Source organism: Lepus europaeus, chromosome 14 (assembly GCF_033115175.1).
Source record: "Lepus europaeus isolate LE1 chromosome 14, mLepTim1.pri, whole genome shotgun sequence".
Taxonomy (NCBI): domain Eukaryota; kingdom Metazoa; phylum Chordata; class Mammalia; order Lagomorpha; family Leporidae; genus Lepus; species Lepus europaeus.
The window spans coordinates 67,915,735-67,943,444 of NC_084840.1; positions in this window are offsets into that span (position 1 = coordinate 67,915,735).

Below are 27,710 nucleotides of genomic sequence, written 5' to 3' on the forward strand. Positions count from 1 at the left end.
CTATTCTGTTCCCTTGGTCTATCCATCTGTTTCTGTACCAGTACCATGCTGTTTTGATAACAACTGCCCTGTAGTATGTCCTAAAATCAGGTATTGTGATGCCTCCGGCTTTGTTTTTGTTGTACAGGATTGCTTTGGCTATTCGAGGTCTTCTGTGTCTCCATATGAATTTCAGCATCATTTTTTCTAGATCTGAGAAGAAGGTCTTCGGGATCTTGATGGGTATTGCATTGAATGTATAAATTGCTTTTGGGAGGATAGACATTTTGATGATATTGATTCTTCCAATCCATGAGCATGGAAGATTTCTCCATTTTTTGGTATCCTCTTCTATTTCTTTCTGTAAGGTTTTGTAGTTTTCATCGTAGAGATCTTTAACGTCTTTGGTTAAGTTTATTCCAAGGTATTTGATTGTTTTTGTAGCTATTGTGAATGGGATTGATTTTAGAAGTTCTTCCTCAGCCGTGGCATTGCCTGTGTATACAAAGGCTGTTGATTTTTGTGCATTGATTTTATATCCTGCTACTTTGCCAAACTCTTCGATGAGTTCCAGCAGTCTCTTAGTAGAGTTCTTTGGGTCCCCTAAATAAAGAATCATATCATCTGCAAAGAGGGATAGTTTGGGTTCGTCCTTCCCGATTTGTATCCCTTTAATTTCTTTTTCTTGCCTAATAGCTCTGGCCAAAACTTCCAGAACTATATTGAATAGCAGTGGTGAGAGAGGGCATCCCTGTCTGGTACCAGATTTCAGTGGAAATGCTTCCAACTTTTCCCCATTCAATAGGATGTTGGCCGTGGGTTTTTCATATATTGCTTTGATTGTATTAAGGAATGTTCCTTCCATACCCAGTTTGCTTAGAGTTTTCATCATGAAAGGGTGTTGTATTTTATCAAATGCTTTCTCTGCGTCTATTGAGAGAATCATATGGTTTTTCTTCTGCAGTCTGTTAATGTAGTGTATTACGTTGATTGTTTTGCGAACGTTGAACCATCCCTGCATACCAGGGATGAATCCCACTTGGTCTGGGTGGATGATCTTTCTGATGTGTTGTTGCATTCTATTGGCCAGAATTTTATTGAGAATTTTTGCATCTATGTTCATCAGGGATATTGGTCTGTAATTCTCTTTCAATGTTGCGTCTCTTTCTGGCTTAGGAATTAAGGTGATGGTGGCTTCATAGAAAGAATTTGGGAGGATTCCCTCTTTTTTGATTGCTCTGAATAGTTTGAGAAGAATTGGAGTTAGTTCTTCTCTAAATGTCTGGTAGAACTCAGCAGTGAATCCATCTGGCCCTGGGCTTTTCTTTGTTGGGAGGGCCTTTATTACTGTTTCAATTTCTGTGTTAGTTATTGGTCTGTTTAGGTTTTCTATGTCTTCCTGGCTCAATTTAGGGAGGTTGTATGTGTCCAAGAATCTGTCCATTTCTGATAGATTTCCCTGTTCGCTGGCATACAAGTCCTTGTAGTAATTTCTGATGATTCTTTTTATTTCTGTGGCGTCTGTTGTTACGTTTCCCATTTCATCTCTGATCCTATTGATTTGGGTCTTTTCTCTTCTTTTTTTAGTTAGTTGGGCCAATGGGGTGTCAATTTTGTTTATTTTTTCAAAAAACCAGCTCCTCGTTTGGCTGATTTTTTGTAATGTTTTTTTGGATTCAATCCTGTTGATTTCTTCTCTGATTTTAATTATTTCTCTTCTCCTACTGGGTTTGGGTTTGGTTTGCTGCAGATTTTCTAGATCCTTGAGATGGCTTGAAAGCTCATCTATTTGGTGCCTTTCCAATTTCTTGATGTAGGCACCTATTGATATAAACTTTCCTCTTAACACTGCTTTTGTTGTATCCCATAGGTTTTGGTATGTTGTGCTGTTATCCTCATTTACTTCCAGAAAATTTTTGATTTCTCTTTTAATTTCTTCTATGACCCATTGTTCATTCAGGAGCATGTTGTTCAATCTCCATGTGTTTGCACGTGCTCTAGGGATTCCTGAGTTGCCAATTTCCAATTTCATTCCTTTGTGGTCTGAGAAGCTGCATGGTATGATTCTAATTCTTTTGAATTTGCTGAGACTTGCTTTATGGCCTAGTATGTGGTCAATCCTAGAGAAAGTTCCATGTACTGCTGAGAAGAATGTAAAGTCCTTAGATGTAGGATGAAATGTTCTGTAGATGTCTGTTAGATCCATTTGGGCTATAGTGTCATTTAAATCTACTGTCTCCTTGTTGATCTTCTGTCCTGTTGATCTGTCTATCTCTGAGAGTGGAGTATTGAAGTCCCCCAGTACTATTGTATTGGGGTCTAAGTCTCCCTTTAAGTCCCTTAACAAGTCTTTTAAATAAGCTGGTGCCCTGTAATTAGGTGCATATACGTTGATAATCGTTATATCTTCCTGTTGAATGGATCCCTTAATCATTATATAGTGCCCCTCTTTGTCTCTCCTAACAGTTTTTGTGGTAAAGTTTATGTTGTCCGATATTAAGATGGCTACGCCCGCTCTCTTTTCATTTCTGTTGGCATGGTATATATTTTTCCAGCCTTTCACTCTCAGCTTGTATGGATCATTGTTGGATAGATGGGTTTCTTGTAAGCAGCAAAAGGATGGGTTTTGTTCCTTAACCCAATCGGCCAATCGGTGTCTTTTAACTGGACAGTTGAGGCCATTAACATTCAATGTGACTATTGAGAAGGAGTAACTTTGCCCTGCCATTTGCCAAAGATATTTTCTAATATCTGGTTTGAGATTCCTGTGATCTTTTGCTCTGAGGTTTCCTTCCTTTACCTTCTTTCATATTGGTGACCGTGTTTCTGTGTTTCTGTATGTAACACATCTTTAAGCATCTTTTGCAGGGCTGGACGAGTGGCGACAAATTCTTTCAATTTCTGTTTGCTGTGAAAGGTCTTAATTTCACCTTCATTCACAAATGAGAGCTTTGCAGGATATAATATTCTGGGCTGGCAGTTTTTCTCTCTTAATACCTGGGCTATATCTCGCCATTCTCTCCTGGCTTGTAGGGTTTCTGATGAGAAATCAGCTGTAAGTCTAATTGGAGATCCTCTGAGAGTAATCTGGCGTTTCTCTCTTGCACATTTTAGGATCTTTTCTTTGTGTTTCACTGTGGTGAGTTTGATTACGACGTGTCATGGTGAGGATCTCTTTTGATCATGTTTATTAGGGGTTCTCTGAGCTTCCTGTACTAGGATGTCTCTGTCCTTCTCCAAACCTGGGAAATTTTCTGCTAGTATCTCACTAAAAAGGCCTTCTAATCCTTTCTCCCTTTCCATGCCTTCAGGAACTCCTAGAACCCGAATGTTGGGTTTTTTAATAGTATCCTGTAGATTCCTGACAGTATTTTTTAGATTTCTGATTTCTTCTTCTTTTCTTTGATTTGACTGTTTCCTTTCCTGTTCTCTGTCTTCTAATTCCGATATTCTCTCTTCTGCTTCATCCATTCTGTTTTTAAGGCTCTCTAATGTGTTTGCCATTTGATCTACTGAGTTCTTCATTTCATTGAGGCTTTTTGCCAGTATTGCAGTTTCCTGTTCCACTAATTTTTTCATTTCATTTTGATTCCTCCTTAATATTTCATTTTCACGGGAGAGATTTTCTATCTTGTCCATTAAGGATTTCTGTAGTTCAAGAATTTGTTTTTGAGAACTTCTTAATGTTCTTATGAATTTTTTGAAATCTGCTTCTTGCATTTGCTCTATCTCTTCATCTTCATAATCCTGCATTGGCGTGTCTTGTTCACTTGGGGGCGTCATAGTGCCTTCCTTGTTCTTGGTACCTCCGCTTCTATGTTTCTTGCTTGGCATGTTAGAGATAATTTGTGGTGTTTTTGTTTTTGTTTTTTTTTTTCTCGTTATACTATGCCTCTAAGTGAGCTGTTTTGTTGGAGCCTTAGGGGCTGTGATGGGTGTGGCCAGAGAGCTATGCTTGTTTCTTGAGGTTTAAGGCTGTGTAAAGAGTGACTCTCCCAGATTACTTGCTCCTTGCTGGGACGCTCTCTCTCTCTCTCTCTCTCTCTCTCTTTTTTTTTTCTTTTGACTCAGTTGGGAGTGGAGTTGAGGGTAGTTGAAATCTAGCCTCTGTGAGTATTCGTTTGATCTACCCCTGGGACCATACACAGAGTTTATGCAGCCCTCAATGTGTTCTCCAGTTTCGCTAAAGATACTGAGTTTGGCTGAGCTTTACATATGTAAAATCGCGGTGCTCTTTGTTTTGCTTGGTGAGTGAAGGGAGAGGCCTCTGTTCCCCCTCCCCCCAATGTCTCGGACTTCTCAGGTCTTTGTCTTACCGTCCTCCGTTCCCGCGCTGGCGAGATTCTGTGGCTCTGGCTCCTCTCCCGCCGCTGCCGCTCGGCTTGTCTCGGTTGGTTTTCCACGCGGTGGGTTCCCTGTAAGTCCTCTGTGTCTCATCCACAAGATCCGGAAGCGTTTCCTCTGCAGTTTTTTTTCTTGAGTCTTTTCCTGAGGCTACAGTAATTCCACTTTTATGAAAGTTTATTTTCCCAAACTAAGGCACACGTCCTCACTATCCGCCATCTTGGCTCCGCCCCCCCCGTCTGCTCTACTTCTGATCCAGCTCCCTGCTACGGCTTGAGAAAAGCAGTAGAAGATGGTCCAAGTGCTTGGGCCCCTGCACCCATGTGGGAGACTCAGAAGAAGCTCTTGGCTCCTGGCTTCAGATCAGCTCAACTCTGGTGTTGCTGCCATTTGGGGACGAAGCAGCAGATGGAAGACCTTTTTTTTTTTTTTCTCTGCCTCTCTGTAACTCCGCCTTTTAAATAAATAAATAAATAAATAAATAAATCTTTTAAAAAATGTTTCCTCTAATGTAACCAGTAAAATATGCAGCTTGAGTGTTTGGTAAAATATATTTAAAGCATGGTAGTGATAGAGTTTTTGCTAAAAATATTATTAGCAAGTGTTTAATGACAAAAATTTTAGAAGTCTTGATAAATTCCTTTTCAATTTCTGAGAGGCTGAGAAAGTAAATGACTTAAATCACAGGTAGCAAACTCTTTTCCCTCTCTCTGGTTAATCCTTTGCTTTCCTCAAAATTGAAAAAAGGGGTGGGCATCTGTCATGATGGTCAAGATGCCATTTGGGACACCTCCATCCCATATTAGGGTGCCAGGGTTTGTGTCCTGGCTCCATTTAAAGTTTCAGCTTCCTGCTAATGTGTACCCTGGGAGGGAGCAGTTATGGTTCAAATAGTTGGGTCCCTGCCACCCACGTGGGAGACCCAAATAGAAATCCCAGCTCCTGGCTTCAGGGTTTCCAGCCCAGGCCATTGGTAGAATTTAGAGAGTAAACCAGCAGTTGGAAGATCTCTATGTGCCTGTCTGTATTTTTGTCTCTGTCTATCTCTTTCAGTCTCTTTGCCTTTTAAATAATAAATTAAAACACAACATAACAAAGAAAAAATGAAAAAAAGATCCAACAGATTTGTCAGCTGTTAGGTCCTTCCTCCCTTCCTTCCTTCCTTCTTTCCTTTTTTCAGATTTTAGTTATTTATTTGAGAAGTACAGTTATAGACAGTGAGAGGTTGAGACAGAAAGAAATGTCTTCCCTCCCCTGGTCCACTCCCCAATGGCTGGAGATATGCGAATTCAAAGCCAGGGGCCAGGAGCTTCTTCCAGGTCTCCCACATAGTTGCAGGGCCCAAGGACATGGGCCTTCTTCTACTGTTTTCCCAGGCCATAGCAGACAGCTGGTTCAGAAGTGGAGCAGGCGGGACTTGAACCAGTGCACATATGGGATGCTGGCACTGAAGGCAGCGGCTTTACCCACTACTCCACAGCACCAGCCTCTGCTGTTAGGTCTTTACAAGTAATATTCGATGACAGATCATGATGTGCTTTTTGTGATGTTTAACTCAGAAAATTTTCAAAGAATTGAGTGACAGGTGGAAGCTAGGAGCCTAGAACTCCATCTGGGTCTCTTACATGGGTGGCAGGGCCCCAAGTACTTGGGCCATCTTCCATTGCTTCCCCAAACACACTAGCAGGGAGCTGGATTGGAAGTGGAGCACCCAGGATTGAATTGGCACCTGTAGGGGATGCTGATGTCCCAGGCTGTGGCACAACCCTCTGGGCCACAATGTGGTTCCTATAGTAATTTTTTCACCTCACCATCTACTTATTTAGGAGAAAGACATTACTCAGCCTTCTGTCCATTAAAACAAACAAAAAAATAGCAAAAACATTGCTACTGAATCTTGTCTCAATTTAGCAATGAGGAATAGCCAACCCTAAATATATAAGCTAATTCACAAACAACTACATTCATTTTATGAACAAAGGCTGATGATTATTTAACATTTATAAATAATTATTTTGTTCTTTGCTATTTAATATGTGATCCTTACGTTGTTTTATTTTTATACACTAATACTAATTGTTATGACAACTATATCCTGAAGAAAAAATTTAACATTAGGAATTATGATCTCATAAAAAATACATCCTCGCAAAGAAGTAAGATAGGGTGACAAATGAGGACTTACAAGCCTAAAGTTATATCGCACTAGGAAAATATTCTAGAAGTGGACTGGAAAGCCTATTTAGGTCCTCGGTGCTAGCTGTTTTATCCTGTAGACTGGAACCAAGAACTCGAGAGGAAAATATGTCAAATTTCCAGCTGTTAAAGAAGAGCCTGGGGTGATTTCCGGCAAGATGGCAGAAAAGGAAGGGAGCACACTTATAGTCTGGGAAGAGACAGTTTAATAATAGTGGAGATACTGCAGGATCAAGGAAGAGTTGGGGAAGAAACAGCAGAGGAAACCGTGATTCATGGTGGACCTCCATGGAAGGCGTGGGAGCCCACGGCTTGGGACACCAGCAGCAGAATCTATGCACCAGCACTGGAACGTGAGGTGAGCCGAACCTCAATAGCCCAAGACATCAGCGGGAAAGCAGAAGGAGGAGCCTAGAGGGAACGAGGTTTGAAGCCCCATGGGAGAAAGTTCACCAAGCTAACTAGAGGAGAGAGGAAAAAATAGTAAGAACACGAGTTTCTCTCTCTCCGCTCACCTCTTAAAGGTGAGAAAGACAAAGAGCAGGCGCCATTTTGGTCATATGTAAAAGCTGCAAGACCTCAGGGCTGTGCCCGCCCGCAACCAAGCAGAAAAATCTAACTCTGGGGTGTGTGTGAAATAACAGGAGATTAGGACCTAGTGAATGTGTGGAGCTAATGAACTGAGACTGTGAAAAAAGAGATGGTGGGAAGAGAACTCATGGAGTTCACGTGAGTACTCTCCAGAGACGCAACAATTTGGTAACCTTGGTAACTCAGTGAGAGACTGCAGGAGAATTTGAGCCCACACTGAGGGCAGCACAGATTCCCTGTGTGGTCCTTAGGAAAGAGCAGGCGAATGTTATACCCACAGGAGTCAGAGATTGAAAGCTAACTACATTAATTCCACTCAGCTGTGCGGAATTACTTCCCTTCTGAATAAAGAAAGAAAGAAAGAAAGAAAGAAAGAAAGAAAGAAAGAAAGAAAGAAAGAGAGGTTTACCACGCCTAACCTGGGAGTGTCACCTTTGGCACACCCTTAACCCTGAGGAACCAGAGCTCTCTGGCCACACCCATCTCAAGCCTCTAAGTCTCCATCAAAAGCAGACAGTCCACTTAATACAGTCATAGTATAACAAGAAAAAACACCACAGCGAGGGAAGAAGAATTCAAAGAATATCTCCACAATGCCAAGCAACAAACGCAGAAACCAAGGAAACAAGAACAAGGAAGACATTATGATGCCCCCAAATGAACAAGACACCCCAAGCCAAGATTATGAAGAGGATGAGTTGGAAGAAATGCAAGATACGGATTTCAAAAAAATTTTAAAAACATTTAGAAGTTCTCAAAAACAAATTCTTGAACTAGAGAAATCCTTACTGGACAGGATAGAAAACCTCTCTCATGAAAATGAAATATTAAGGAGGAATCAAAATGAAATGCAGAAACTAGTAGAACAGGAAATTGTGATTGTGAAGAGAAATCAAAGTGAATTGAAGAACTCAATAGATCAAATGACAAACACATTAAGGAGCTTTAAAAACAGAGTCAGTGAAACAGAGGAGAGAATATCGGACTTAGAAGACAGAGCACAGGAAAGTATACAGTCAAACCAAAAAAAAAAAAAAGAAGAGGAAATTAGAAATCTAAAAAATATTGTTGTGAATCTACTGATACTTTTATATATATATACTTTTATACTTCTAGGAGTTGCTGAAGGCATGGAGAGGGAGAAAGCATTAGAAGGCCTTTTTAGTGAGATACTAGCAGAGAATTTCTTGGGTTTGGAGAAGGACAGAGACATCCTAGTACAGGAAGCTCATAGAACCCCTAATAAACATGACCAAAAGAGATCTTCAACACTACACGTTGTAATCAAACTCACCACAGTGAAACACAAAGAAAAGATTCTAAAATGTGCAAGAGAGAAGTATCAGATTACTCTCAGAGGCTCTCCAATTAGACTCACAGCAGACTTCTCATCAGAAACCCTACAGGCTAGAAGGGAATGACAAGACGTAGCCCAGGTACTAAGAGAGAAAAACTGCCAGCCCAGAATATTATATCCTGCAAAGCTCTCATTTGTGAATGAAGGTGAAATAAGGACCTTTCATAACAACAGAAATTGAAAGAATTTGTCACCACTCGTCCAGCCCTGCAAAAGATTCTCAAAGATGTGTTACACACAGAAACACAGAAACACTACCATCAATAAGAAAGATGGTAAAGGAAGAAAACCTCCCAGCAAAAGATCACAGGGAGTTAAAAGCATATATTAGAAAATATCTTTGGCAAATGGCAGGGCAAAGTTATTACTTATCAATAGTCACATTGAATGTTAATGGCCTCAACTGTCCAGTTAAAAGACACAGATTGGCTGATTGTGTTAAGGAACAAAACCAATCTATTTGCTGCTTACAAGAAACACATCTTTCCAATAAAGATGCATACAGACTGAAAGTGAAAGGCTGGAAAAACATATACCATGCCAACAAAAATTAAAAAAGAGTGGGCATAGCCACCTTAATATCAGACAAAATAAACTTTAACACAAAAACTGTTAAGAGAGACAAAGAGGGGCACTATATAATGATTAAGGGATCAATTCAACAGGAAGATATAATGATTATCAATGTATATGCACCTAAATACAGGGCACCGGTTTATTTAAAAGATTTCTTAAGGGACTTAAAGGGAGACTTAGACTCCAATACAATAGTACTGGGGGACTTCAATATTCCACTCTCAGAAATGCAGATCAACAGGATGGAAGATCAACAAGGAAACAGCAGATTTAAATGACACGATAGCCCAAATGGATCTAACAGGTATCTACAGAACTTTCAATCCTACACATAAAGAATTTGCATTCTTCTCAGCAGTGCATGGAACCTACTCTAGGATTGACCATATACTAGGCCATAAAGCAAGTCTCAGCAAATTCAAAAGAATTAGAATCATACCATGCAGCTTCTCAGACCACAGTGGAATGAAGTTGGAAATTAGCAACTCAGGAGTCCCTAGAGTGTATGCAAACACAGGGAGACTGAACAACATGCTCCTGAATGAACACGGGGTCATAGGAGAAATCAAAAGAGAAATCAAAAACTTTCTGGAAGTAAATGAGGATAACAGCACAACATATCAAAACTTATGGGATACAGCAAAAGCAGTGTTAGGAGGAAAGTTTATAGCAATAGGTGCCTACATCAAGAAATTGGATAGGCACCAAATAAGTGAGCTTTCAGTGCATCTCAAGGATCTAGAACAACTGCAGCAAAACCAGACCCAAATCTAGTAGAAGAGAAATAATTAAAATCAGAGAAGAAATCAACAGGATTGAATCCAAATAAACATAAAAAATCAGCCAAACGAAGAGCTGGTTTTTTGAAAAAATAGCTACAAAAACAATCAAATACCTTGGAATAAACTTAAGCAAGGACATTAAAGATCTCTACGATGAAAATTACAAAACCTTAAAGAAAAAAATAGAAGAGGATACCAAAAAATGGAGAAATGTTCCATGCTCATGGATTGGAAGAATCAACATCATCAAAATGTCCATTATCCCAAAAGCAATTTACAGATTCAATGCAATACCAATCAAAATACCAAAGGCATTCTTCTCAGATCTGGAGAAAATGATGCTGAAATTCATATGGAGAAGCAAGAGACCTCGAATAGCTAAAGCAATCTTGTACAACAAAAACAAAGCCGGAGGCATCACAATACCAGATTTCAGGACATTCTACAGGGCAGTAGTTATCAAAACAGCATGGTACTGGTACAGAAACAGATGGATAGACCAATGGAACAGAATAGAAACACCAGAAATCAACCCAAACATCTACAGCCAACTCATATTTGATCAAGGATCCAAAACCAATCCCTGGAGTAAGGACAGTCTATTCAATAAATGGTGCTGGGAAAACTGGATTTCCACGTGCAGAATCATGAAGCAAGATCCCTACCTTTCACCTTACACAAAAATTCACTCAACATGGATTAAAAACTTAAATCTACGACCCGAAACCATCAAATTATTAGAGAGCATTGGAGAAACCCTGCAAGATATAGGCACAGGTAAAGACTTCTTGGAAAATACCCCAGGAGCAAAGGCAGTCAAAGCCAAAATTAACTATTGGGATTGCATTAAACTGAGAAGTTTCTGTACTGCAAAAGAAACAGTCAGGAAAGTGAATAGGAAACCAACAGAATGGGAAAAAATATTTGCAAACTATGCAACAGATAAAGGGTTGATAACCAGAATCTACAAAGAAATCAAGAAACTCCACAACATCAAAACAAACAATCCACTTAAGAGATGGGCCAAAGACCTCAACAGACATCTTTCCAAAGAGGAAATCCAAATGGCCAACAGACACATGAAAAAATGTTCAAGATCACTAGCAATCAGGGAAATGCAAATCAAAACCACAATGAGGTTTCACCTCACACCGGTTAGAATGGCTTACATTCAGAAACCAACCAACAACAGATGCTGGAGAGGATGTGGGGAAAAAGGGACACTAACCCACTGTTGGTGGGAATGCGAACTGGTTAAGCCACTATGGAAGTCAGTCTGGAGATTCCTCAGAAACCTGAATATAACCCTACCATTCAACCCAGCCATCCCACTCCTTGGAATTTACCCAAAGGAAATTAATTTGGCAAACAAAAAAGCCATCTGCACATTAATGTTTATTGCAGCTCAATTCACAATAGCTAAGACCTGGAACCAACCCAAATGCCCATCAACAGTAGACTGGATAAAGAAACTATCGGACATGTACTCTATAGAATACTATACAGCAGTCAAAAACAATGAAACCCAGTCATTTGCAACAAGATGGAGCAATCTGGAAAACATTATGCTGAGTGAATTAAGCCAGTCCCAAAGAGACAAATATCATTTGTTTTCCCTGATCGGTACAACTAAGTGAGCACCAAAGGGGAAACCTGTGGAAGTGTAATGGACACTATGAGAAAGAGTGACTTGATCAGCTCTTGTGCTGACTGTTGATGTACAATGTAATACTTTATCCATTTTAGTATTTTTTTTAACTCTGTAATTAACACACAGTTATTCTTAGGTGTCTAAATCTTAACTGAAAAGTGATCCCGGTTAAATATAAGAACGAGAAAAAGAGAGGGAGGAGATGTACAATTGGGGACATGCTCAATCGGACTTGCCCCAAATGATGGAGTTAGAAAAGTGCCAGGGGATTCCAATACAATCCCATCAAGGTGGCATGTACCAATGCCATCTCACTAGTCCAGGTGATCAATTTCAGTTCACAATTGATCACACTGATAGATCTAAGAGTCAAAGGGATCACACAAACAAGACTAATGTCTGCTAATACTAACTGATAAAACCAAAAAAAGGGAGAGAAGGATCCAACATGGGAAGGGGGAGACACAGCAGACTCATAGAATGACAGATGTCCTAAATAGCACTCTGGCCTCAGAATCAGCCCTTAAGGCATTTGGATCTGGCTGAAGAGCCTATGAGAGTATTTTAGGCATGGAAAGCCAAGACACTCTGGGAAAAAAAAAAAGAAGAAGAAGACCTAAATGAAGGATCTCAGCAAATGTGATCCCAGTGGAAAGAACGGGGCCATCAAGGTAGGAGGTACCTTTCTCTGAAGGGAGGAGAGAACTTCCACTCTGACTATGACACTGCCGGAATAAGATCGAAGTCGGCGAACCCTAAAGGCTTCCATAGCCTCGGCAACTCATGACTAGAGCCTGGGGAGATTACTGACACCATGAACAAGAGTGTTAAATTGTTAAATCAACATCAAGAGTCACTGTGTACTTACGTCCCATGTGGGATCTGTCCTTAATGGGTTGTCCAAGGTGAAGTAATGATATAGCTAGTACTGAAACAGTATTTTTACACTGTGTGGTTATGTGTGGGTGCAAACTGATGAAATCTTTACTTAGTATATACTGAAGTGATCTTCTGTATATAAAGATAATTGAAAATGAAAAAAAAAACCTTGGTGTTAATTGGAAATTACATAGAAAAGTAATCAATCTTTTTAAAAAAAATATCATGCAGGATCTCTGTCATTAATGTGCTGTACACTGTTATTTAATGCTATAACTAGTACTCCAAAGTATTTTTTCACTTTGTGTTGCTGTGTGAGGGCAAACTGTTGAAATCTTTATATATACTAAACTGATTTTCTGTATATAAAGAGAATTGAAAATGAATCTTGATGTGAATGGGAAAGAGGAAGGTTGCAGGGGAGCGGGGGAAGTTATGGCAGGGGAAGCCTTTGTAATCCACAAGCTGTACTTTGGAAATTTATATTCATTAAATTAAAAAGAAAATTAAAAAAAAGAAAAAATGAAGTAATAAAAAATTAAGTCTTTATATGGCATTTAATAATAGAGAAATGGTCACAATATGTTCATAATTTGACAATTTTAAAAAATGTATGTGAAATAAGTAGAAAAAAGATTGAAAAGAATAGTATCAGTCATCCCTAGGTGGTGAAATTAAGAATGGTTTTAGTTTGGGGGTTATTTTTTAAATTAGCAAATTGTTAGGGAGCATACATGTTTACCATCAAATTGCTGAAAATAATAAAAAGTTAAATTATTTATAATTCTATATCTCATGAAATTCAGTTTTTAGAGACTATTTGTTAATGGTAGAATGCTTATGGTATAAAGATGAAGAATAATATTTGAAGAGGTCGGTGTTGTGGCATAGTGGGTTAAGCCACCACCTGTGATTCCGGCATCCTGTATGGGCACTGGATCAAGTCCTGGCAGCTCCACTTCCAATCCAGCTTCCTGCTGATGGCCTAGGAAAGTAGCAGAGCATGGCCCAAGTGCTTGGGCCCCTGCCACCCACATCGGAGACCTGGACGGAACTCCTGGCTCCTTGTGGCCTGGCCCAGCGCCAGCTGTTGCAGACATTTGGCAAGCGAAGCAGCAGATGAAAGTTCTCTCTCTCTCTCTCCCCCTCTCTATTTCCCTCTCTCATCTCTGTGCCTTTCAAGTAAATAAAAATCAAATAAAAACACTTTTACAACAGTGATGTAAGTGAGTATGGTTGTTACCAAGAAGAAAGTGCAGAGGAATGAGCATGGCAGTACGTTCTTCCCTGGGGCTTGGTCGGTGCTCTGGCATGGTGGGAAAAGCTGCCGCCTGCAGTGCCGGCATCCCAAATGGGCACCGGTTCAAGTCCTGGCTGCTCCACTGCCAATCCAGCTCTCTGCTATGGCCTGGGAAAGCAGTAGAAGATGGCCCAAGTCTTTGGGCCTCTGCACTTGCATGGGAGACAGGGAAGAATCTCCCGGCTCCTGGCTTTGGATCAGCACAGCTCGGGCCATTGCAGCCACCTGGGGAGTGAACCAGCAGATGGAAGACCTCTCTCTTTCTCTCTCTGCCTCTGCCTCTATGTAACTTTGCCTTTCAAATAAATAACTCTTTAAGAAAGAGAGAGAGAGAGAAAGAGAGAGACAGAGAAAGAAAAGAAATCCTAGAGGCAATATGATGTAGACCAATGGTGACACGGGGTCTGGAGTTCAGCATCCTGCTCACTTGCTTTGCCTCTCAAATTTAAATCAATAAGTGAATAAACACTTCATTTATTTTTATTTATTTATTTGACAGATAGACAGTGAAAGAGAGAGAGAGAAAGGTCTTCCTTCCTTGGTTCACCCCTCAAATGGCCGCTACAGCTGGAGCTAAATCAATCTGAAGCCAGGAAACAGGTGCTTCCTCCTGGTCTCACATGTGAGTGCAGAGGCCACGCACTTGGGCCATCCTCCACTGCCCTCCCAGGTCATAGCAAAGAGCTGGACTGGAAGAGGAGCAACCAGGACTAGAACCCGGGGCCCATATGGGATGCCGTCACTGCAGGTGGAGGATTAACCAAGTGAGACACGGTGCTGGCCCCACTTCACTTATTTTTTAAAAAAAGGTTTATTTATTTTATGTGAAAGTCAGAGTTACACACAGAGAGAAAGAGAGGCAGAGAGATAGAGATAGATAGAGTGAGAGAGAGAGAGACAGAGAGAGAGAGAGTCTTCCATTTGCTGGCTCACTCCCCAGGTGGCTGCAATGGCCAGAGATGGGCTGATCTGAAGCTAGGAGCCAGGAGCTTCTTCCGGGTCTCCCACATGCGTGCAGGGGCCCAAGGACTTGGACCATTTTCTGCTGCTTTCCCAGGCCATAACAGAGAGCTGGACTGGAAGTAAAGCAGCCAGGTCTCGAACTGGTCCCCATATGGGATGCCGGCACCACAGGCGGTGGCTTTACCTGCTATGCCACAGCGCTGGCCCCAGCTAAACACTTTAAAAGGCAACACAGTTCCTGAAGATGCTTACTCAGGAAATGTCCAGGCAGTCCAAATTGCTGCTTAAGAATGCAAATAACATCAACCAAATTACCCCTTTATTTAAAGAATTGCTTTAACTCCCCATGGGTTAGTAAATGAACAAATTTGTTTAAAATTTTTTTTTTAAGAAATGTCATTGAGAGGAACAGAGAAGGGGAGTGTTCCCATTGGATGTTTCACTCCCCCAGTTCACACAACGGCATGGGTTGGGCTGGCCCAAGTCAGAAACTCAATCCAAGACGGCCACAGTCCAGCTATCCAGTGTGGAGGGCAGGGACCCAACCACTGGAGCCGTCGCCGCCTCTCAGGAAGCTGGAGACAGGAGCCGACGCTGGGAATGGAACCCAGGCACTGCCATGTGGTAGGCAGGTATCTGAACTACTAGGCTCAACACCTGCCTCCAACTGAAAGAAATAAATAAGGAAGGAAGGATGGAAGGGAGGGAACATCCCTTGGACTTTAAACAGATAAAGGACGATTGTAGACGTTCAGGATTTTCTTCTTCTCGCGGTAACAATCATACATTGAAGATATTCCTTAAAAAAGAATGTCTTAACAGAGCAGGGGCGGGGATCTTCACACACCTGCTCAACCAGGGCATTTGAAAGCAGCAGGACCAGTGCAGGTCTAAGTAGGTGGGAAAGCCGGTCACTGCCAGGCCCAGTGCGGGCGAGGGCGGAACTCCAAGTAGGTGACAGGTGAGCCGCATTCATATTTTTAGTTTGTTTGTTTGTTTTTTCCCTCTTCTTGGCAGTTCCTACTGCTCACCAGGCGAGGGCGGTAGGGAGACTCGGTTGGTCCGCTCCCCATAGGGTAGGGGCTCCTGGAAGGCTCAGCCTCTGAAGTGGGGCTCAAAGCCAGGTGCGCCTCCGCGACCCCAGCCGGCAGCTGAAGGATCAGGATCTTGCATGGGGCGACCGGGCGGCGGAGGAGGTTAACAGGGAGTAGGGCAAGGAGCAGGCCCGGGGTCCTTCTGCTACCTCGGGGGCTCTGGGGGAGGAGGGATCACAGGCCGAAGGGCTCAGGCGTGTGACTTGCACGGGGGAACCTTTGAGTTTGCGTGCGCTCTGCAGTTAGTGGAAGGAGAGCCACGTGGGGTTAAACGGATTGGGTCCCTTCTCCGCTCAGCCACGGGTCACTGGAGGGCCTCCGTCCAGTCCCTGGACCCCCAAGCCTGGGTGCTGCCGGGAGGACCCCCCCTGGTCGCCGGGAGGACGTCCCCGCAGCCCGGTGGCCCGGCCAGCCCACGCCAGGGCGGCGCTGCCCGGGATCCCTAGCTCCACGCGCGTCCACGCCCCGGTCTTGGGCGGGGCCGCCCCGCCTCCGGGGCCGCCTGCAGAGTTAAGTCCGGGGCCCTTTGGGGTCTCTGCGCTGCCACCATGGATCAGCTGCGCGCAGGCGCCCGCCTGAGGATCGTGCTGGGACACCTCGGCCACCCCTCGGCCGCGGCCATCATATCCTTGCGCCTGCGTGCGCCGCTGGGGCCCGGGCCCGGGGCGATGGCCTCCGTGCGCTCGTCCCCGCTAGGGTCACTTTTCGCCCAGGGCGAGCCGGGCAGCGGGGAGGAGGCCGTGTTCCGAGACGCGGGTGGCCCCGGCGGGCCTCGGTGGCCGCTGTGGCTCCGCTCCATCGTGTGCGCGCCCTTATGGGCTCGGTTTCTTGCTCTGGGGTCAGGGGAGCTGATCCCGAAGAGGGCTTTGCCATTTTCCCTGCGGCCGCCCAGAGCCCTAGACACAAATGCCAATCGCGGGGTGAGCTGGCAGGAAAGGGACGCCCTGGACTGGGTGCGCTGCTGATGTTGGGTGCTCCATCTTCCAGCCACCTCTAGGGTCATTGTGAAGATGAAGTGAGGTGAGAGAGGCCATGGGCCTTAGCCGCGGTATGCACCTGTCCGAGGAGTGAAGTCCAACGCTCCCGTGTCTGCTCAGGAAGATGCCTTTCTCGTGAGAACTGAACTAGCACGGAGGGCTATTTCTTGGAACGGCTGGCTCCTCAGTGTTATTTTATTTGCCTTAATTCACGTCCTAGGTCGCCCACCCCACTTCAGGGACAGCTTCCCCTGCCAGTTTCCAGCCTCAGCAATTCCAGTAAGTAGAGCTAACTGTGATTTTTTATTTTTTAAAAGATTTATTTTATTTGAAAGAGTTACACAGAGAGACAAGGAGAGAGAGAGAGAGAGAGAGAGGTCTTCCATCCATTGGTTCACTCCCCAATTGGCTGCAACTGCAAGACCTGTGCCATTTTGAAGCCAGGAGCGAGGAGCTCTCCAGGTCTCCCAAGAGGTTTCTGGGGCCCAAGCACTTGGGCCATCTTCTGCTACTACTTCCCCAGGCCATCAGCAGGCAGCTGGTTTGGAATTGGAGCTGCTGGTATTCGAACCGGTGCCCATACGGGATGCTGGTGTCACAGGCAGATGCTTACCTCCTATACCACAGCACCGGTCCCCCAGAACTAGTTCTAATCAGTAAAGTTGGGGAAAATGTTTCACGTGTTGACTTTAATTTTCTATATGTAAATTTCAGAAGGAAGGAACAGTATCAGAAACTATATAACTAATAATGCAGGCAGGATATATATTACATTAAATTAGCTTGTAGTTAGATTGACATATTAGCTAGCTAGCATCTCTGGCATATCATAAGTCACCTTTGATAGGGAAAGCTTTGACCTTCATAAATATTCTGCTTGTAATATGTACTATTAGCAACAATTCCAATTTTTAAATTGCTGGTTAAGATTTATACTTATTTACGGGATATGATATTGTAATTTGAGACATGTGTGCAATGTAAAATGATCAAATAGGGGTAATTAGTTTTTCTACCTCCTCAGATACCATTTCTTCTGCTCTATGTGGTTTCAAGCACATAATTAATTGTTCTAGAGTCCAGTTACCCTGCTGTGTTATAGAGCAGTAGGGCTCATGTCAAGGAGTGGGTTATGTAGCTTGAGTTTGTGGACACGCTGTGCACTTATTTGGATGTTGTCACTTTGATTACTTCTAAGAATGCACCAACTAGAAAATTAAAAGTGTATTGAATGGTTTCCCATCTGAAAAACCACGTATATTCATTATACCAAAAATCTTATATACAAATCTATAATTCCATTACTGAAAGACACTCACTCTGAAAAAATTATTTTTCATATATTTTTAACAGGTTTTAAACTTTTTTCTAAGTTTTTATTGATGTATTTTTATTTTATCTGAAAGGTAGAGAGAGAGAGAAAGACAGTGAGAAAAAAGAGAGAGCATGCTATCATCCCCTGGTTCACTCTCCAGAGGAACACAGTAGTTGGGACTAGGCCAAGGCTGAAGCCAGGAGCCCAGAATTCCATCCAAGTCTCTGACGTGGGTGCAGGAATCCAAGCAGCTGAGCCATCATCTCTTGCCTCCCAGGAAGCACATTAAGAGGAAGATGGATCACAGATGGAGTAGCCAAGACTCATTGCTTGCATTTAAAAGTGAATGACGATCCTCACACATCCCTGATGGTTGACTTCTTGGTCTCACAGACTGACAGTCCCATGGGTGCACATTCTCCCAGGATAACATGCTGTCCACACCCAATACTGGAGCTCCTTTGGGGCCCAGTGGGGCTTTCCAGTTCATCGTGCTGTTCCCACCAATCCCTGAAGCCTCTCTGAGGCCAAAGGTCAGGGGTCACATTTCATGTTCCATCCATTCATTTTTTCCCCCTGGCTCAGCAGGGCCCAGATTAGGCTGAGGCAAGTTGAGGCAGCCTCCCCAGGGGCAAAATTTAAGGGGATGAGGCCAGCCCTGTGGTGTAGTAGGCTAAGCCTCCGCTTGTGTTCCTGGCATCCCATATGGCTGCTGGTTCGTGTCCCAGCTGCTCCTCTTCCAATCCAGAGTCTGCTATGGCTGGGAAAGCAGTGGAAGATGGCCCAAGTTCTTGGCTCCCTCCACCCACATGGGAGACCTGGATGAAGCTCCTGGCTTTGACCTGGCCCAACTCTGGCCATTGTGGCCATTTGGAGAGTGAACCAGGAAATGAAGGACCTTTCTGTCTCTCTCTATCTCTGTAACTTGACCTCTCAAAAAAAAAAAAAAAAAAAAAAAAAAAAAAAAAAAAAAACAAACAAAAAAACACCTTAAAAAGAATTAAGAGGATTCCAAAAAACCTCAGCAGTCAAGGTCCCTAACATTTTTCCCAAGTCACAACGAACACAAACAGCGCATCCTGTGCAACAATGCCAGAATTTTGAATAGAGGATGGGATTGGCCTCTGCACTCGCACAGCCCTCTGAGCCACAGGAGTGAGGAGGTGCAGGGACAGTTATGCAAATGCCGCTGTGGGTTTTACTACATGGCCTGTGCAGTGTTCCTCCAGGATGTTTTCAGTGGCCTTAATGCCCCAGAAAAATATCAATCATCATGACATAACAATGTGAATGCCACACACACGTGTTTGCCTTTGCCTGCGACTCTGCTGTGGCTACAGGGGGGCTCACCTAAGGAAATGGAGTTTGTCACTCCACTCTCTGGAAGCTCCATGTGTTGTGCAAAGCAGTAAGTCCTCCTGCAGAGTCACCTTAAGATATCTGACCTGTGGCAAAGACAGTGAGTTTTAACATTGCTTTGCCATTTAGGTCTGTTTATAAGTTTTTCTAGAACGGGAAGCACCATATAAGTTAAACCTTTGCCTTGAAGGAAACAGCAGCCTTGGCCTTGAAGTGTTCCCTCTGATTTGAGAGGAGGTGGGCGTGGGTTTTCTTTCCACGGTGTCTTCAGTTTTCATGCTTGCCTTTGGAATAATAACCCTCCCAAATTTGGCAGGGGGACTAGCCTTGTAACTAAGAAATGACGGGCTACTTGGGATATCTTGCTTTGTGGGGCTTGTGGAGAGCCACGCGTTAGGAAAATCCCATGGCAAAGTTCTCTCACCTAGGAGATTGTGTTTCCTGTCCCCTCTATACCTTTTTTTTTTTCTTAAAGATTTATTTTTTTATTTAAAAGGCAGAGTGACAGAGAGAGCAAGAGTGAGAGAGAGAGAATCTTTGATCCACTGGTTCACTCCTCAAATGGCTGCAATAGCCAGAGCTGGGCCAGGCTGAAACCAGAATCCTGGACGTGTTTGTGGGCAAGGACCCAAGTGCTTTCCAAGGCACATTGCCAGAGAGCTGGATTAAAAGTGGAGCAGCCTCCCTTGAAGTTGAACTCTGATACGGGATACGGGTGTCTGCCTTCCCCTTTCCCCCATCTACACCTTTCATTTTATTTTTTTAGAAGTTTTTATTTATTTATTTGAGAGGTGGAGTTATGGCAAGAGGCAGAGAGAGAGAGAGAGAGGTCTTCCATCTGCTGGTTCATTCCCCAATTGGCTGCAATGGCCAGAGCTGGGCTGATCTGAAGCCAGGATCCAGGAGTTTCTTCCAAGTCTCCCACGTGGGTGCAGGGGACCAAGTAATTAGGCCATCTTCTACTACCTTCCCAAGCCATAGCAGAGCTGGATTGGAAGAGAAGCAGCCAGGACATGAACCAGTGCCCATATGGGATGCCGGTGCTGCAGGCAAAGGCTTAGTTCACTATGCCACAGCACCAGCACCTCATCTACTCCTTTTAAAAAACAATAATTGGGGCATGCGCCGTGGCTTAACAGGCTAATCCTCCGCCTTGCGGCGCCGGCACACCAGGTTCTAGTCCCGGTCGGGGCACCAGATTCTGTCCTGGTGGCCCTTTTCCAGGCCAGCTCTCTGCTATGGCCTGGGAAGGCAGTAGAGAATGGCCCAAGTCTTTGGGCCCTGCACCCCATGGGAGACCAGGAGAAGCACCTGGCTCCTGGCTTCGGATCTGCACGATGTGCCTGCCGCAGTGGCCATTGGAGGGTGAACCAACAGCAAAAAGGAAGACCTTTCTCTCTGTCTCTTTCTCACTATCCACTCTGCCTATCAAAAAAAAAAAAAAAAAAAAAAGGAAAAAAACTAGGGATGCAAGAAAAATACAAGATTGGAAGACAGCACCCGGACATGACCTCCAAGGTGTTGGAGGATTAAAATTGGCTGATCACGTCATCACACCTGTAACTTGGCGAGATGACAATGGTGATACAGGAACCATCTTTCCACTAATTGCTGAGGTTTCCGTGACCTTATGGGGGAGAGATGTGCTCTCACAAATGCAAGTGGTCCTTACTACGGATCACAAATCTCCACAAGCCAGCAGCTTTAATGCAGAATCTACAAGTAAGATTCACCCCCAATTCTAGGGGCCATGGCTCACCTCATACAAAAGCCAAGCCCAATCCGCATTGGATGGGAAAAAACAGGAACCATCTGGGTAGAGCAGTGGCCAATAGTACAACCCAAACTTAGCATCCTTAAAGAATTAGTACAGGAACAATTGGAAAAGGGACACATAGAACCCTCCACTAGCCCTCATAACACACCCTCTGCTAACCAAAGGTTGAGGATATGCTTGTGTCTTTCCAGAGAATGTGGAACAGCCCATTTGGGTACCAGCCAGAAACATCAAGCCTGCAACTGACAGCCAGCCAGAACCAGCTGAAAAAGATAAGAGACTCCGCCTTGTTAGCAGACGCACCTGCCCTATCATCCTACCCTGAGAAACTGCCCAAAGCCATATCTGTTACTGTTTTATACCCCACTAGCTCTGGTCACCCACTCAAACGCCCCACAGCTTGTGTGCGGTCATGCCATTCCTGATAACCATTATTCCTCATTCCTACCCCTATCTGAGCAAGCAATCCTGTGGTCTCTCGATTTGAGCACTGGTTAGTCAATGACGGGTAAGATCCCCTGGGGGACAACCTAAGACAGGCACAGCTGCGTAGGGAGACCACATGGAAACGGGGTCAACAATGGTATGGCCAAGAATCATGCCTCCCGTTGCTCAAAAATAAACGAAAAGGGGGAAATGTGGTGGAATGAGAAGGCCATGCCAAGGTGGCCACTGGCAAGCGAGTGTCAGTTACTCAGGAATGACTTTGAAACCCACCTGGCAACAGAGCCTGCCTGGCAACAGGCTGTGATTGGTTGGGGCATAGACCGCCCCTCGACCAGATTGGCTGGTGTTGGCTGTATAAGATGTTGTTCCCACTGTAATAAATGAGTCTGTGGGCTGCTCGCCTCAAGCCTGCTTTCACCCGACTCCCGGGGTCTGTGTGGTGACTCCGCGCCTCTTGCCCCCACCATGCTGCTCCTCTCAGAAATGAACTCACTGCAACATTGTTGAGAAATCAACCGCAACAGCAGTGGCCTTTCCGGCTGCACCTGCTTCCCCCTTGCAGGGGACCTGGGCACCTACAACTGCTGCTCTGTGTCCTGGGGAGGTCCCACAGCACGAGGTCAGACCTGTTGCACACAGCACAGACCAGAACAAAAGCAGGAAGCAGATTTCGGTGAGACAAAATGAAGCACAGAACGCTACCTTCTGAAGGCAGAGCAGGGCAGGTCATTGTTCCTCAGGCGTACTGAGACGGCGGTACTAATTGTTGTGATCTGCTCTAGAATTCTTTGTGAGGTATCAGAGCACGTTCATGTCCATTCTGCGGGTTTCCTCTCCCACAGCCAAAGGAGGAGAGAGCAGTCAGCACGGCTCCATGCTGGGTAGGAGAACATGAGTCCCAGTGGTTGCTGCAAGTTCCCTACGCAACATAAGAATTCGAGGTCTAATTCTAAAATCATTCTTTCCACCCTCCCTTTTGCCCAGAAATAAATAATGAACAAGGAGGTCTAAATTGTGTCATCAAAAAACAAAGGAAAGAAAGCAACAAACAAAGCAGTAACGCAGGATGCCAGTTTTCCCTGTTAGGATAGAATCAGGAGTAGAATATTCTAGATGGCTCAAGCAGTTAGCATAAAGGTCAGCAGGAAAGTGCAGAGGAAACTCTTCGGGAAGTAGTGATGTCACGAGACATTCCCTGCAGTTAGCAGGTGCACCACATCCGCCAGGGCTGGCAATGTGGGGCCCCACTGACTTAGTGTGGTTGGCACTATTTCAGATATTAGATTAATTGGAGTCGCAGAACATGTTTTTTGTTTTGTTTTTAAATTTATTTGACAGATTGAGTTACATGTGAGAGAGAGAGACAGAGAGAAAGGTCTTCCTTTCCCATTGGTTCATTCCCCAAATGGCTGCTACGGCTGGAGCTGTGCCAATCTGAAGACAGGAGCCAGGTGCTTCTTCCTGGTCTCCCATGTGGGTGCAGGGCCCAAACACTTGGGCCATCCTCCACCGCCCTCCTGGTCCACAACAGAAAGCTGGATTGGAAGAGGAGCGACCGGGACTAGAACCCAGGGCCCATAGGCGATGCAGGCACCTTGGCGCCAGTCCATCAAAATATATTTTATTTACTAAACAGTGTAGCAATCACGGGGAAGTTTGTTCCCCCTATTTAACCCTATGTAGATGGTGAATAGGCAAATGAAGTGTTCCATAAACTCCTTCTGTTTGACCTTATTTCCAGGATGTTTTTATGTTTCGAAGTCGACTTGTGAAAGGGGAACGCATCAACCTTTGAAACAACCCTTCGCTAAAACTCTCCGACAGGAACCCAAAACAAAACCAGGTGTCAGAAGAAAACCCTTCCCTGTGATGGTGTCATCTGTGCTATCACTCGTTAACAAAATCACAAACCATGGCTCAGGTACTTAATTGCATCCAGTTAATTCTGCAGTGCAATGAGGGTGTGGTGATGGAAGTAAAAACAGTAAAAGTCAAATAGTATTGTCTCAAGGAAAATCATCTGGAGTTACAACATGATTAATAAAGATAGTTGACATATAATTTCAGTGTGTGAAGTCGGTTTATTTCATTCCGTTGCTGGAATGAATGCCTTGGAACTCAGGACAAGCTGAGGTTTGGGTTTGTCTCCTGATAAACCCACTACCTACTAATTTCCTGTCATGACAGATGCTTCTCCAACTGAGAACAACATATAGCACCTTGACCTTTTATGAAAGGCGTAAGGAGGGCATGATGACGTCACAGTAAGGGTGGACATCCAGGCTCCGACACAGGCCTCCTTCCACAACTTCCTCAACCCAACTGTCCTCCTTAAGAAACCCATCTGGTGTTTCTGTTCTTTTAAAATTAGTTTAATTGAGAGGCAGAGTTACAGACAGAGAGAGGGAGAGACAGAGAGATCTTCTATCCCTGCTTACTCCCTAAGTTGCCAAAGCCAGGAGCCAGGTGCTTCTTCTGGGTCTCCCATGTGAGTGCAGGGGCCCAAGCACTTGGGCCATCTTCCACTGCTTTCCCAAGCCATGAGCAGGGAGATGGATTGGAAGTGGAGCCGCCAGGACTTGAACCAGCATCCACATGGGATGCCGGCACCCCAGGTGGAGGCTTAGCCTCCTATTATCACAGTGCCGCCCCCTATTTCTGATCTTTCCCCTGCTCAGATGGTGTGTTCTGTTGGGCAGGGCAGTCGAAAGCCTTGAGCATTTACGAAGGAAACACCACTTCCTTCACGGTGCAGAGAAGTTTTTAGGAACTTTCGCCTGGATTGGAAGTATCCGTGGGCTGGGGAGGATTTCACCGGAGCACCATATTCTGGACCAGTGGAGGGCAGCAGGAAACACAGTCTTGATTTTTTTTTTTTTTTTTTTGACAGGCTGAGTGGACAGTGAGAGAGAGACAGAGAGAAAGGTCTTCTTTTGCCGTTGGTTCACCCTCCAATGGCCGCCGCGGTAGGTGTGCTGCTGCCGGCGCACCGCGCTGATCCGATGGCAGGAGCCAGGTGCTTCTCCTGGCCTCCCATGGGTGAAGGGCCCAAGCATTTGGGCCATCCTCCACTGCACTCCCTGGCCACAGCAGAGAGCTGGCCTGGAAGAGGGGCAACCGGGACAGGATCGGTGCCTCAACTGGGACTAGAACCCAGTGTGCCAGTGCCGCAAGGTTTGAGGATTAGCCTAGTGAGCCGCGGCGCCGGCCCACAGTCTTGAATTTTAAAAATTGTAGTTAGGACTTTAGTGAGAAAAAATAACAAAGGGTCACTTTCTTGCCGTTCTGCTAAGCACAAATGTCCCTAAGTCTAGCATCACCTTTCTCGTTGGTTTCTTTGTAGGGACACCTTGTTTAGACTTGTTCCACCTGGAAACCAAGGTTGCCAGGGGACTCCTGGGGAGGATCTGAGCAGACTGGATTGTGGAATGGTGCTAAAATGTAAAGAAGGAATGCCAGTGTGAATAGATAGCACTTAGGCAACACTGTTTTGTTCTGGACTAAACTTTCCAAGCTGGTTTCAAACTTCAGTGTAAAAAAAAAGGGTGTGTGTGTGGCATTGTGGCATAGTCGGAGGAGCATGTTTGCAAAGAGTGGATTTGGGGCTGGCGATGTGGGATAGTGGGTAATGCCGCCACCTGCGGTGCTGGCATCTCATATGAGTGCTGGTTCAAGTCCTGGCTGTTCCATTTCCAATCCAACTCTCTGCTATGGCCTGGGAAAGCAGTAGAAGATGGCCCAAGTCCTTGAGCCCCTGCACCCGTGTGAGAGACCCTGAAGAAGCTCCTGGCTCCTGGCATGGATTGGCAGAGCTCCGGCTGTTGTGGCCATTTGGGGAATGAACCAGCGGATGGAAGACTTTCTCTCTTTCTCTCTCTCTCTCTCTCTCTCTCTCTGCCTCTGCAACTTTAAGTACTTTAAAAAATAAAAAAAATTAAAAAGACTTCAGTAGGAAAAATAGATAGCACAAGGTGTTCCTGCCCATGTGTATTTGTGACTGAAAGCCAACCAATCAGGACGTCACATTTTATCCATGGTGTTTTGTCCATGAAGGGAAAGAACAGCTGAGCGAATGGGCACTGCTCATCGTCTGTGTGGATCCCCGGTGAGTGGAGGGGAGAGGAGGAGCTGCAAAGGGGATGGCACTGGTGCTTGGCAGAATGAGGGCAGCCTGGTGCCTCAGAGGCTGGACTTGGCCTGGGCTGCTGTTCCTTTCAGCAGAGACTAATCTAGAAGTTAATGCTCAAACAAAGCACAAAATGAAACAAATGGAAAGGCTTCCCTTGCATGAATTTTGGGACTCCCAGCTTAGGAAACAAAGGTCTTTGCTCACTGTCTACACTGCAAGCCTTCCTGACTCACCTTTTATTCCTGTGTTCTTTTTTTTTTTTTTTTCAATTCTAAAATAACCCTAATGGAAACTCTACCACATAAACCAGGTTTGTTTGTTTTTTTTGCCATAACTTTTTTTTTTTTAAAGATTCATTTTATTTATTGGAAAGGCACAGTTACAGTGAGAGAAGGAGAGAGGGAATCTTCCATCTGCTGGTTCACTCCACAAATGGCCATAATGGCTGGAGCTGGACCAGTCCAAAGCCAGCAGCCTGGAGCTTTTCTGGGTCTCACATATGAGTACAGGGTCCCAAACACTTGTGCCGGCTTCTGCTGCTTTCCCAGGTGCATTAGCAGGGAGCTGGATCAGAAGTGGAGCAGCCAAGACTCAAATTGGTGCTCATATGGGATGCCGGTGCTGCAGACAACAGCTTATCATGATATACCACAACACCAGCCCAACATAAACCGTTTTTTTTTTTTTTAAGATTTATTTATTTGAGAGGCAGAGTTACAGAGAGAGGTGGAGACAGAGAGAGGTCTCCATCCAATGGTTCACTCCCCAAATGGCTGCAACGACTGAAGCTGAGCCAATTCAAAGCCAGTAGCTTCTTCCATGACTCTCATGCGGGTGCTGGGGCCCAAGGACTTGGGCCATCCTCTGCAGCCCTCCCAGGCCATAGCAGAGAGGTGGATAAGAAGTGGAGCAGCTGAGACCTGACCTGGTTCCCGTACAGGATGCCAGCACTGCACACCAATGCTTTAACCCACTGCACCACATTGTCAGCCACCATATGCCCTTTTTTTTTTTTTTTAAAGATTTATTTTATTTATTTGCAAGAGTTACAGAGAGAGGTAGAGACAGAGAGAGAGGTCTTCCGTCTGCTAGTTTGCTCCCCAGATGACTGTAACGTCTGGAGCTACGTCGATCCAAAGCCAGGAGCCTGGGCTTCTTCCAGGTCCAACATGCGGGTACAGGGCCCCAAGGACTTGGGCCATCTTCTTCTAATATCCCAGACCATAGCAGAGAGCTGGATCGGAAATGGAGCAGCCAGGACTAAAAACGGCACCATATAGGATGCTGGCGCTTCAGGCAAGGGCGTTAACCCGCTGTGCCATAGTGCTGGCCCCCATATGCCATTTTTTAAAAACCACAATTTATTTGATTAAACATTTTTAATTTTGTTGTCTAATCATCACCGCCATCTATCTCCAGAGCCCTTTTCATGTTACAAATGGAAATCTAGCACCCACTAAAAAATAACTCCACATTTCTCTATGCCTCCAGCCCCTGGAAACCACCACTATGCTTTCTTTCTTTTCAAAGCTTTATTTATTTTATTTATTGACTTGAAAGGCAGAGTGAGAGAGCGCTTTCATTTGCTGGTTCACTCTCCTTTCAGCTGGGGCTGGGTTGGGCTGAAGTCAGGAGTCAGGAATTCCATCTTCTAGTGCTTTCCCGGGCCCATTGTCAGAGAGCTGGATTGGAAACGGAGCAGCCAGGACTTGAACCTGCACTCTGATATGGGTTGCCGACATTTAGGCCAGCGGCTTAACCCACTGTGCCACAATACCAGTCTGAGTTCAATATTTTTGACCGAAAGACTTAGTACAGACTTCCACAGACAACTGAAAGTTGACTGTAACTTCACAATGACCCCAATGCATGCACCTGTTTGGGGTCAAGTTAGATTGAAGCCTAGAAGGTTAGAGAAACCTAATGATGGAGTTGGTGAACAGGCTGAGGAGATGTTAAAAAGCCGCTTTCCATGCTCATAGGGCCACGTTATA